Source organism: Biomphalaria glabrata, chromosome 6 (assembly GCF_947242115.1).
Source record: "Biomphalaria glabrata chromosome 6, xgBioGlab47.1, whole genome shotgun sequence".
NCBI lineage: Eukaryota > Metazoa > Mollusca > Gastropoda > Planorbidae > Biomphalaria > Biomphalaria glabrata.
In genome coordinates this window covers 24,848,474-24,861,886 of record NC_074716.1, presented here as the reverse complement: position 1 = coordinate 24,861,886, position 13,413 = coordinate 24,848,474, and positions in this window count along the sequence as shown.

The window sequence follows — 13,413 nt, the reverse complement described above, 5'->3', positions numbered from 1 at the left end:
AAGTGGCAAGTTATGGATAACTGTTGAGTTGTGTGGATTTTGTACGACCAAAAAATTGGTCGTCTGTGGACATTTATTTATCTCTGAACGAGATTAGTAAGGCGTCCACTGAACTGTACACCTGGATGAATCGACTGTTCAGACGTGAGATGGATATATATATATATATACAGGGTGCGTCAAAAAATGTATACACACTTTGAACTGTCATAGACAATTTATTTCCCGTTCTACAATGCTAAATTTCAGCACATGGAAAGCTTAATGTCGAATTGGAAAAATAAATGTTAATGTGGTTCTTTACCACACACAGTGCCGGAGTGGCAAGGCAGTAACTGCAACATGGCGGACGTGCGTTTGAGTTTTGAAGAGCGGAAGCAGATAATTAAGTGGTACTGGAAGTTTGAGAATTTAGCTGCGGTTCGAAGACACTGGAGACGTGATTATGGTACAGAACCACCTTCATGGTTAACAATTACACATCTTCGAGACAAATTTGAAATTCATGGAACAGTGTGTGATGTGCATAAAGGTCGTGATGAGTCCACAACTGCGGTCTTGGAACTGTTTCAGCGTTCACCTCAAAAATCGTCACGGCAAGCGGCACGTGAGAGTGATGTAAGTGCTAGAAGTGTGCTACGCATTCTGAGGAAAAGCAAATTTCATGTGTACATTCCAAGGCTGGTGCAACAGCTAAATCTCAGTGGACACTTTGGTACGATGTACGGAATCAATGTTGGCTCCTACTCAGCAATGTATTGATGCTGAAGGCCACCAGTTTGAACATTACTCACATTAATCACATTTATTTTTCCAATTAGACATTAAGCTTTCCATGTGCTGAAATTTAGCATTGTAGAACGGGAAATAAATTGTCATTGACAGTTCAAAGTGTGTATACATTTTTTTGACGCACCCTGTATATACATATACATTAATGAACTGTTTAATGTCCATTGTTTCCTACTATAACTAAGTATTACAATGGCATAAAACACAAGACAAACATTGAAATGTTATGGTTCTCCGAAAGACGAAGGCCAACGTGTGTGTTTGTGTGTGTGACACCACGAGCCAACCGCACCTTGTTACACTGACCCTAGTGACGCCACTGGATAAGTCTACAATGAACTACTACATATATCTTATGATTTTATGCTTATTTAATAACATCCTGCGGCATTTCGAGCCACCTCCCGATAAGATAGCCTTAAACTAACGGCTTCACCTGCTTTAGATTCAGGGGTAGCAAAATATGTAGATCGCAGCTGGATCTTCGTTTCTTATCTTATCTTCTTATCTTATATAATACAGACGTTACTTCAAAAAAGAAGATGATTACGTCCTACGCGTCATGCATTTAGTCATGCATATTAACCAATGACTTAAATTCTGCCAAGTCACTGGTTTTCCTGGCTAGCTCAGGCAACCCATTCCATGCTCTAATAGCACTAGGGAAGAAGGAGTATTTGTACAAATTTGTCCTAGCATATGGGACGAGGAATGTGCCTTTATCTTTGTGTCTTTCAGAGTATTTTATTAAATTTTGTTTTTGTATTTGAAGATTATGGTTCAGTGTTTTATGTATGATTGCTACTTTACTTTTGAGCCTTCTGTCCTGAAGGCTTTCTAAATTTAGTGATTTTACTAAAGGTGTTACTCTAGTCAAATGTGAATATTCGTTTGTTATGAATCTCACTGCTCTATTTTGTGTCTGTTCCAGTTTCTTAATGTTTTCTTGAGTTGAGGGGTCCCAAACGGAGGATGCATATTCTATTATTGGCCTAACCAAGGTTAAGTAACATTTTAGTTTTATGTTCTTATTTGACTTATAGAAATTTCTTTTAATAAATCCTAATGCTTTGTTTGATTTTTTTGTAGTTTCATCAATATGTGGATTCCATGATAGTTTTTCATTTATTATAACACCTAGGTATTTTGCTTTTTTAGTCTGTGATACTGGTTTGCACTCTGATCATGGCTCTACTTTTACTTTGTAAATAGTTTGTGGTTTTATATTTATATTTATTTTTAGCGGCCACGCGAAGAAGAAAAGCCTTTATTAATTTTGTATGGTTTGTACGTCTGTCCTTCCGTCTGTGACGGTCTGTCACGTTTGGATCTTCCAAACTATAAAAGATTGAAAATCCGATTCCATGATATTTTTTTGCAGCTTGCAAACTTATGACGCAACTGCTACTTTTTATGTTTAGTATTATTTTAAAAAATGACATATAGACTACAATCTTTTTTCATTAAAATACATCGTTATTAAAACAATTTACTATTAATAGTACAAATGTTTGTATGCAGGGGCGGACTGGCTATATGGGCAAACGGGCAAAAGCCCTGTGGGCCGGTACCAAATGGGCCGGTCTGGTCGCGACCAAAGAAAAAAAAATTTCAATGCAGACAATTAAAAAAAAAAAAAAGTCACAGCAGCAAGACATAAAGGCCCGAACATCTTATTACAATTTATTTTGTTTGAAATTCAACAAGAATTTTAAAAAAATACACTATACACTGTACGTATTATCATTTGCAAAACGTTAGACCGTACTTTCTGCTATGCACGAGCGGCATGGACTGCTTTGATGTCTTCGAGGTTGTGTTTGGCCTAATCATTTTGCTGGTCGGCATGGGCCTTTGATGGCACTCCCAATTTATTTTTTGCTGCTTCCCTCGCCCGTATTTTAATGGTTCCAATGAAATTTAACCAAAAAGAGGGATAAGAGAGGTTAAGTTAGAAAACATTGATATAACGCAGAAAAAGGCGCGACAATTAACTCTTTAACAATACTTAATAGAAATTAACTTAAACACATACACACAGCCACGAAATTGCAAACCACCCAACTTATTCACAGCTCAATATGGGTATAAAGCTCTACTTTCTGCGATTTGAAAAGAAAAAGTAAGTTTCTTTTTGTTTATTTTTAATAAAATAGATCTAAATATAGGCTACTACACTTAAGGCTTACAAAAAAATATTATTTAATTACAAAATAAATCTAGATCTAAATCAACCTTTATAGGCTACTATTATAATTAATGGCAAACTTATGCTTTGTATGAAGTCATTAATGATGAAAATTATTACAATAATTTATTATACGCTGTCACATCCGATATTAAATGAAAGGAGATTTATATCTATATATATAATTCTCTTCTTCCCTCAACAGTTTAAACGAGAAGTAGAAGTAAAGGAAAAATCACTCTCTTATTTCTGCGGATAGTCCACGAAAAAACTAGAGGAGGGTGGGAGAGAACAAGTGGGTATTCACACGTCGCAACGGATGGCTGCGCGCTGGACTGTCAAACCCTGCCCGCTCCCACCCCCCTTCGTCTTGCGGGAGGTTTGGACTAAAAACTAAACTATCTTCAATTCTGAAGGAACATCCGAAACATGTAAAACATTTTACAAACACTAAATAGCAGGACTTAACCATTTTGGGGCCCTATGCGAAACGGATTTCGCTGGGCCAAGTTTGGGTAGGGAAGCGGATAATTTGTGAGATTTGAGAGTTTGTATTAGAAAATAAATTCATCTATGTATTTTATTCATTCTTTACTACGTACAGAATTACTTTACCAGCCTTGCGTATAGCAAAGTTATAAAGTATATCATAATAATTCTGTTTCCTACATAGATAACGCTCAATAGCAAGAATTACCAAATGTTTCAATCTATCTTTGAGAATTGTTGACCTCAAGTAACTCTTCATTAGTTTGAGGCGCGAGAAGCTTCTTTGACCAGACTACACAATTACGGCTAATGCATAATGCCGTTTTTATTTATCGCGCGTAGGATTGGCGTTTTCCATATTGAATGACACCCCCAAAAGGACATTTTTTTTTCTATGTTTTCCGTATATTTTAAGGACTTTTTCGTATATTTTGCAATTTCGGGAGATTTCCAGGAGCTCCTGGTAAATCGACAGGAGGGCGCGGGAAATCTGTTTTAATTTATAAAATGGTTTAATTTAATAATTTATAATAATAATTTATACACCTTGAATTAGCTCGGGTCCTATGAAAGTGCGGATCCTTTGAAAGTGGGGGCTCACTGTGGTCGCTTAGGTTGCAGAGGCCTAAGACCGCCGGTTTTAAATAATGGGTCATAGTATATTCATATACAAATCGCGTTTTTGAGAATGTATTAGGAGGAAGCAAAAGCTTTTTATATTAAGTAAGTGCCTCTCTAACCGTTCTGCTTTCTCTTATCTTTTAATGGAATGGGTTGCCTGAGTCAGCCAGGAAAACCAATGACTTAGCATATTTTCACTCACAGATCAACATGCATGACTAGATTGACACATGAAATGCGTAAGACGTAACAATATTATTTTTGAAGAAACGTCTATAAGTAATACCAAAAAAGCTTCAAACTCATTAGGCTGCTATTGTATTGTTTATAGTTTTCAGACTACATGCATGTATAAATAGAATATATTATGTAATCCTACGAATGCATACATCCAGTTTTCGATGCGTTATCAAACTGTATATATTTTGTAGAGAATTAGGCTTACACCTATAATATAACACATGGGCGTAGCCGGGAGGGGAGGGTCTTTAAATCATCACTTGCCTCAGACCTCATTGTCTGAAAGGGAAACTTTACTTACTGCCCCAGTGCAGCCAACTTAAGCAAACTACAGTCACCAAATTTCATGAGCGTATCCAAAAGGGGTTTTGTGGTTTCCCTTCGCCCCTCCTATAGAAAAGCTAAAGCAAAACTATAGTTACCATTTTCTACCAGTCGCTGGACACCATTGAATAGCAGATTTGGTTTTTGAATTTTTTTAGAGGAAGAGTAGCAGGCTAATTGCACTGTAGATACATCAGAATATGCATTTTTAAAGCTTAAAATAGCGGAAATAATGCTTGGTATCGGGGCTTCGCCCCGGACCCCACTGAGGGAGCTTGCAGCGCTCCCCCGAACTCCCTAGCAGCCATTTGGCGTTGTGTACTGTCTTTCCACTTATTATAGGAAGAGAGTATTCTAGGGTAGAAAAAACGCTTGAAAGAATGAAAGATCAGAATGTAATGAAGATTAATTAGATATACACACACACTAATATATATATATATATATATATATATATATATATATATATATATATAAATTGCGGAGTGGGGTAAAAATCCCCCCCCCCCCACCGAAAATATATGACATGCCATTTGTGGGCCGGTTTATATGGTAATGCCCGGGCCGATTTTGATACCCAGTCCGCCCCTGTTTGTATGCATTTAAGAAATGCACACATACACAGTAATAGGTCTACACACTTTACGTAGTGTTATTTATTGCTATTATCTTTAGGTCTCTCCAGACCACATACTTAGAAACACTTAACCTAAGGCCACGAATGAGTAGCCATTCACTGTGATCAAACCCAGTGTCCGACGGTCAACCATCAATGGAATGACCAATCACATCATTTAGGCCAGGCGCAAGTCTACCGTATGTTCAAAACAATCAATTTTTTGAATACTTACGAACAGGGCCGGATTTAAGGGAGTGCACGAAGAGTACATCCCCGGGGAATCCACAAGAAAAGGGCATCGACAAAAGAGGTAAAAATATACCTAAATTTCGACGGGTCAGAAACGTTTGTTTTAATGACATTTTCGCATTTTTCTCCTGGCAAAAATGTCGTGATTAAGAAGTTTACTCTTGTAGATGTAAATACAACTGCGGATTTACGACGTCTAGCAAAAATAAAAATAAACACCATTTTAAACTAAAATATGCATATTAAGTTTTTTTTTTTAAAGGAAAAAGATTAAATTACCAGAACCCATTGTTTTTCTTCTAAAATATAGCATGCTTTTAGATATACGTGTTTTCATTCATAAATGGATCTTTATTAAAGCTTTCAAATCATTGTAGGTGCCTCCACAAAAATCCTGCTCCTGGGGACTCCACATATTTAAATCCACGCACACGTCTATTTTTTATGGAGTGTTGTAGGATTGCAGGTGTTGATAGCTTGTACTTCCTTGCTGCTGATATTTGTTCTGAAATTATTGAAACCTGCTCTATTCATCTGCATTGCCTATGAGGGATCTTTCGGGGGCCACATCTGAGTTTATGGTTCACATACTCTCTTTGTAATCTTGTTTTATTTGGGATTTCCTAACTAAAAGTTAATGACAGTAAATCTGCTCTTCACTTTGATTTTTAGGATTCCGATTGCGTTCTTTTAGCACTAAATGCAACCAGATAGAGAACAAGATGAGAAAGCGATATAAAGAAATGTGGTGGCGATATAATGAGAGCTAAATAAAAAAAAAGTAAGAAAATGGAAATAGATTGGACCAATAAACAATGTGAGGAGGCCATATTAAATTATCTCTGTTGCTACTTATTGATGCAAATTATTTGGGCATCCCTTTGGTTATAGTTCCTTCGGTAAACTCAGCATATATATTCCTAGGAAATTCTTCGCTTGGCACGTGGGTAACATGTCTGAGTCAATGTAGTCTACTCAGTGTCAATAGTGCGTAGACAATGTGCATGTTGGCAAATTTATAAACTTTCTGGTTGGAGATATCTTCCAAGGCTGCAAATGATGGGTCGTAGACTGCGCAGATGGAAACTATGAAATTTATGCTCTTGTTCCATGTTTATCAGCATCACCAGAGTTTATGCCATTAGAGAATGGAATGGGTTGCCTGAATCAGCCAGGAAAACTAATGACTTAGCAGAGTTTAAGTCATTGATTAACATGCATGACTAGATTGACACATGAAATGCGTAGGACGTAATTATTTTTTTTTTGAAGTAACGTCTGTAATATATAAGATAAGATACACGCGCTTCGCTACATTAAAATAGCCGGCCTGATAGTCGGCCTATATTTTATTTTTGTGAAAACCCCCTTTTTTATTCTTTTGCATCCTCCAATGAAATCGCATGCGCTGTAACGCTCCCCAACTTTTTGTTCTTGTATTATAGTATTACTTACTTAGACTTAGGCTATCCGCGCCGTTAGGCGCGTTGGGCGGCAAGCTGTCTCCACAAAGTTCTGTCAATGGTAACGTCTGAAGCTTCCTCCCACTTGGTGTCCACTGTTCTGGGGTCCTTCATGAAAGTGTGGAGCCATGCTATACGAGAACTCCAGGACTCCGCCATATGCCGGTCCCAAGCCCGGGTGAGTAAGGAGGAGAGTTTGGCGTGGGGCTAGCGACCCCACCCTGTAAAACCACAATTGCTACAGAAACGAAATATAATATTAGCTTCCATTATCTAACAAGTATGAAATACCACCAGAGACGTAAGCATTTACACCTTCCAATACATCATCAGGTACACCACCAAATTTGTAAATGTCGTCAGAGCTGAGATTACGTCTATTGCAACTCTAAACCAATGGAAGATCTCCACCACTGACCAGTCTGAACAATTGTGTTACATCCCTGTTTCCGATAGCTCGTATTCCTACATACTTAGACATAGGAGTGGCCACAGGCTGAACACACCAGAGAAACTCCCCAATTTTTCTTCTCAATAACACATCAGCCGTACGGATTTCATAAAACACCATCGTAAGTAACAGTGCGTTGATTTTGGTTGGAGTGTTGGGGCACTTGTGCATACCCGCATGAATGCTCTATTTTACTACTCTATTAGCCTCTCCTCTAACGACTGTTTTCACCTGGCGCCATATTAAGTCTGAAAATGGTTACCTAGGAATAAGCCACCAGGTGCAGAACCAGATAGGGGAGCTATATTACTAAATACAGAACCAGATACATCACCCGATACATAACCAAATACACCATCAGATTAAAGATTCAGAGCAAGAGAGACTGACCAAGTAAAGAGATGGCTTGAGTGAGTGAAAGTACAGGAGGAAATTCTCAGACTTTATTTGGCCTCACCACTAGCTCCAGAAAGGCATCTCACTGAGACGTAACTCCAGTAGATGCTGAAAGGCAAATTAAGTATAGGAATAACCTGCTTATCAAAATTTGAGCGAGCACAATATGCTCGAATATAATTAATCCATTGTTACCAAAGACTTACTTAAACTTAGATCCTCCCGAACCGATTAGCGCAGGCTGTCGAGAGATCGGTCCCAGTCGATATTTACAGCCTCTTACCAAAATGGTATCACCTGCTCTTAGGTTTTCCGTGAAGGTGAGACGCCAAGTTATACGTGGACAGTCCTGTTCAGTCTCTATGCTATTGTTATCTTTGGGGAGCGTGTTTCATTTTGTCAGCGAGCATGTCCCGCAAGCTATATGTGACGCTTGGTCGTTAATGGACTAATGTCCTTTCAGCGAAGGATTTTCCTATTAGTAACAATCTCTGTCTGTGACTCCTAATATCAGCCTTAGTCATCGCTGCTCTGTTGGGCTAACGATTGTGCTAAACAGGCGGATTTTCATCGTCCAATAGCTTGGTTTGTCCGAATAGGCAGTTAGCACTGAAAAAATGACCCCTGTAATGACGCTACTTAGGTAGGTAAACTTTTTTATCTGACCAAAGTTCACTGGGCTTTCGTCGACTTATTATCCTAATAGCATAATTTTAGTTCAGTCCAGGTTTATCCGGAGTCCAACCTATAGTGTCCCTTCATCTAGGTTCTCCGACATGTCATAGAACTAAGAGCTGGTTACATCAAACAATCCTACTTTTGCGAATCCTTCTATAAGCCTACATAAATATATACAAATAAACCTAGACCGCGCTTCGTCAAACAGGCCAATAGATTGACATTTATAATGATAAGAAAAATAGATTAACTTACCATTTTTTCATGATATACTGACAACGCTTCTACTAAACGTTGTTGATCAGGATGTGTTATACATAGGCCAGAAGTAGGCCTACACCTGGTTACGAATTTAATCTATTCGGTAGGTAACTACGTTAGTATTTTTTTTTTCCCTAATTATTTTGTTATTGTTCACTAGATTCTATTGTACTAGGCTGATGGTGTTGTCTGACTTGAATGTGACACTATTCAAACTATTGATCGCAAAGTGTGTGCACAAGAAATATCGCCATTAAAAATTCAACTCTAGAGCAAGAGAGGTAAGTTGTACAAGAATAATTGGCGATGGTGTGTGGATGTGCGGTGACCAATGGAAGTGAGTATGCGCGCGCGTGTGTGTGACCGTTGTGACGTATTAGCGTGGATTTATCAAATATTTAACATTAGTAGTGCATGCATAGCATATATTAAGTATAAAATATATAATTTATACTTGCAGGGTGATACTGACAGAACAAGAAGGGCTTCTAGGGGGTGCTAGTTGCAAGGTGACACTGGCAGAACACTAAGGCTCCTTGGAGGTCCGAACTTCAATAAGTGATTCTGTGTGTTATACAAGAAGCTTTCATTTGAATTTTTTTTTAAACAAAGAGTTCAGTGAAGGCATAGTACTGTCCACCGTGAGAACGTCCATCCATTGGGCAAGCTCTTTCTGGACACTCAGATAGACCCTCTAGGGTAGGAGGGTTAAACAGGAGTTCCGAATCGTATAAGCATTGTACACTTGCCTTCCATGCATATGCATTACTTTGATTCGCTTCATTCCTTTGGCCTCAGTCTTGCATAACCTCTCTCTTCATTCCTTTGGCCTCAGTCTTGCATAACCTCTCCCTTCATACCTTTGGCCTCAGTCTTGCATAACCTCTCCCTTCATACCTTTGGCCTCAGTCTTGCATAACCTCTCCCTTCATACCTTTGGCCTCAGTCTTGCATAACCTCTCCCTTCATTCCTTTGGCCTCAGTCTTGCATAACCTCTCCCTTCATTCCTTTGGCCTCAGTCTTGCATAACCTCTCCCTTCATTCATTTGTCCTCAGTCTTGCATAACCTCTCCCTTCATACCTTTGGCCTCAGTCTTGCATAACCTCTCCCTTCATACCTTTGGCCTCAGTCTTGCATAACCTCTCCCTTCATACCTTTGGCCTCAGTCTTGCATAACCTCTCCCTTCATACCTTTGGCCTCAGTCTTGCATAACCTCTCCCTTCATTCCTTTGGCCTCAGTCTTGCATAACCTCTCCCTTCATTCCTTTGGCCTCAGTCTTGCATAACCTCTCCCTTCATTCCTTTGGCCTCAGTCTTGCATAACCTCTCCCTTCATTCATTTGTCCTCAGTCTTGCATAACCTCTCCCTTCATACCTTTGGCCTCAGTCTTGCATAACCTCTCCCTTCATACCTTTGGCCTCAGTCTTGCATAACCTCTCCCTTCATACCTTTGGCCTCAGTCTTGCATAACCTCTCCCTTCATACCTTTGGCCTCAGTCTTGCATAACCTCTCCCTTCATACCTTTGGCCTCAGTCTTGCATAACCTCTCCCTTCATACCTTTGGCCTCAGTCTTGCATAACCTCTCCCTTCATACCTTTGGCCTCAGTCTTGCATAACCTCTCCCTTCATACCTTTGGCCTCAGTCTTGCATAACCTCTCCCTTCATACCTTTTCAACTTCTTATCACCCCCCCCCCCCCAAACCAGACACAGCTAATGATCTTGCTCCTCTTAATAGCGCCGCCACTGCCATCTTTTGATAACTGATAGCTATAGGTACGTAACAGTGTAGTATATTCACCATAACTTATTTGTTCAATTGTTCCAATCTATATATACTTAAGTTTTGATATTGTCAATACTGACTTTTAATCCCATCACAAACTAACGACATAATAATTCCAATCAGATCACTTCATTTCATCCCATCTGATAATGGTTTGCAAAATTATGGAAGTATAACACTATAGCGAAATTACGATTTTGTAAATATAAATTCTTGACGTGTATATGTGTGTATTAGTACCCGCATAATTCATGTTGTAAGAGGAAAGCAGAAATAAAAATCTATACCGAATACATTTACATAAAACCTGTCAGGCAGAGGGAAGAGTAATAAGACAAAAGACATCTTCCCATTTCTCTTTCAGAAACGTCTCGTGAATTTTTTTTCTTTTCTTATAAATTATCGATGTTCCTTCAAAAGAGATGATTACGTCTTCTACTTGTACTTCTGTGTTCATCTAGTCAAATTAGGTCAATTAGGTTAGGTTTACAAACTCTGCCATTTGTTTTCCAGACTAATTCAGGCAATACGATTCAAGCTCTAATGGCTCTAGTGAAAAAGGAATACTTGTAAAAGTAAAAAAAAATATTTCTTGCATGTGGAATAGGAAATGTTCCTTTCAAAGCAATCCCCTAACTCAAGCGCACCAAAATAACATGTTTTTATTTTTAACTTTACACCAATTAAAGTAGAAAAATTAGAAAATAAAGGTTTTTACTAAGACAGAAGCTAAAACTTCAAATTTTAAGGAGTAGTGCATGAGTTTCAGACAAGGTCACCGAAGGCACCATTAGTTCACTGGGTGATTTTAATAAATGCAGCTAGAAGGTTGACGTACCCACCTTCTATCAAACACATCTCATGCCCAACAAGAGAGAACAGAACTCTGAACGCATGTTACTGTAACATCAAAAGGGGCATTCACCTCTCGTGAAAGGCCACCACTAGGATCATCGGACCACAAAAAAAGTACAACCGCTGCCTAATTACCGCACAAAACATAAAGAGGACAAAGTCAAGTCATTAAAACAAAAATTAAAAGACTGGACTCAAGACAACATTCTCAAACTCAAGGGTTGTCTAGACTGCGCCGACTGGAATTCGTTTAAAGAGACCACTTCAAATCTAAAAGAATGGGTCAAAGCAGTGACGAATTACATTAAATTCTGTGAAAACAAGTGTATCAATACTAAGAGTATCAAGATGTAGCCCAACAATAAACCATGGGTCACCATGGCTTACCATTGTAAGACACATTTCTTTATTGATAATAAAGATTATTATTATTATTATTATTATGTTAGAAATGAACGAGTAGTCATTCTCTGGCGCTGCCAGGGTCGAGTTTCGCTAAAGAGAAACAAAATTCATCGTAGTCCCTTTAACAGTTTCCACTGAGGAATTTTCTGGTGATGTGGCAGGTCTGCAGCAGTACCGCCCTCTGACAGGCAACGAAGATGTTCCTAGGAATGTTAAGTGCCTTGAAGGTGTCTGTGAGGTCAGTTGTTATTATCCCCTCGGTTGATATAACAATGGGGTATATTGTTATTTTGGACAATTTCCATAGACGCTTAATCTCCAAGCCTAGGTTCCCATATTTTCTTTGTTTTTCTATCTCAGTTTTTCTTAAATTATGAGACAGTGGTGCGGCGATATCGATAATGGTAGCGGTTTTTTCTTTTTTATCGATGAACAGCAGATCCGGGCGATTGAAATCTACCGTTTTGTCGGTCAGAATAGGCCTATCCCAGTACAGCAGATGATCAGTAGACTCGAGAACCTCTTGCGGAGAGTATTTATAATAAGGGGGAGTGTCCTTACCGATCAATTTGTACGTCAAAGCCAAGTGTTGGTGTATTAACTTTGCAACTTGGTTATGGCGACCTAGGTAGGCTGATTCTGATAGGGCTGGACATCCTGCCATAATGTGTTCAATCGACTCGCCCACATTTCCACATTTTCGGCATTTGTCGACAACATTGAGTTTCAGTATATGCTTCTCGTAATTTTTTGTCCTGATTACTCTGTCCTGTATTGCTGTAACAAAGCCTTCTGTTTCAGGGTAGAGATGACCTGCTTTGAGCCATGTTAAAGAAAGCAGCCTTGTCGATGTTGTCCCCATGTAATGAAGCCGGAAATTTTCCGTGGAGTGTTTTTTCTTTCCATTGGCGAATCTCATGCCCTACGTCGTCCAAACCGATATTGACATCAGCATTGTGTAGGTTCAGAGGGGTTGCATCGGAGTCGTATTTCCGTAGGAAGGAAACTAATTTGTTGCTGGAGGCGAGCAGTTTTGATCGTATTTTTAAAACTTGCATCTTACACAATTATTATTATTATTATTATTATGTTAGAAATGAACGAGTAGTCATTCTCTGGCGCTGCCAGGGTCGAGTTTCGCTAAAGAGAAACAAAATTCATCGTAGTCCCTTTAACAGTTTCCACTGAGGAATTTTCTGGTGATGTGGCAGGTCTGCAGCAGTACCGCCCTCTGACAGGCAACGAAGATGTTCCTAGGAATGTTAAGGGCCTTGAAGGTGTCTGTGAGGTCAGTTGTTATTATCCCCTCGGTTGATATAACAATGGGGTATATTGTTATTTTGGACAATTTCCATAGACGCTTAATCTCCAAGCCTAGGTTCCCATATTTTCTTTGTTTTTCTATCTCAGTTTTTCTTAAATTATGAGACAGTGGTACGGCGATATCGATAATGGTAGCGGTTTTTTCTTTTTTATCGATAAACAGCAGATCCGGGCGATTGAAATCTACCGTTTTGTCGGTCAGAATAGGCCTATCCCAGTACAGCAGATGTTCAGTAGACTCGAGAACCTCTTGAGGAGAGTATTTATA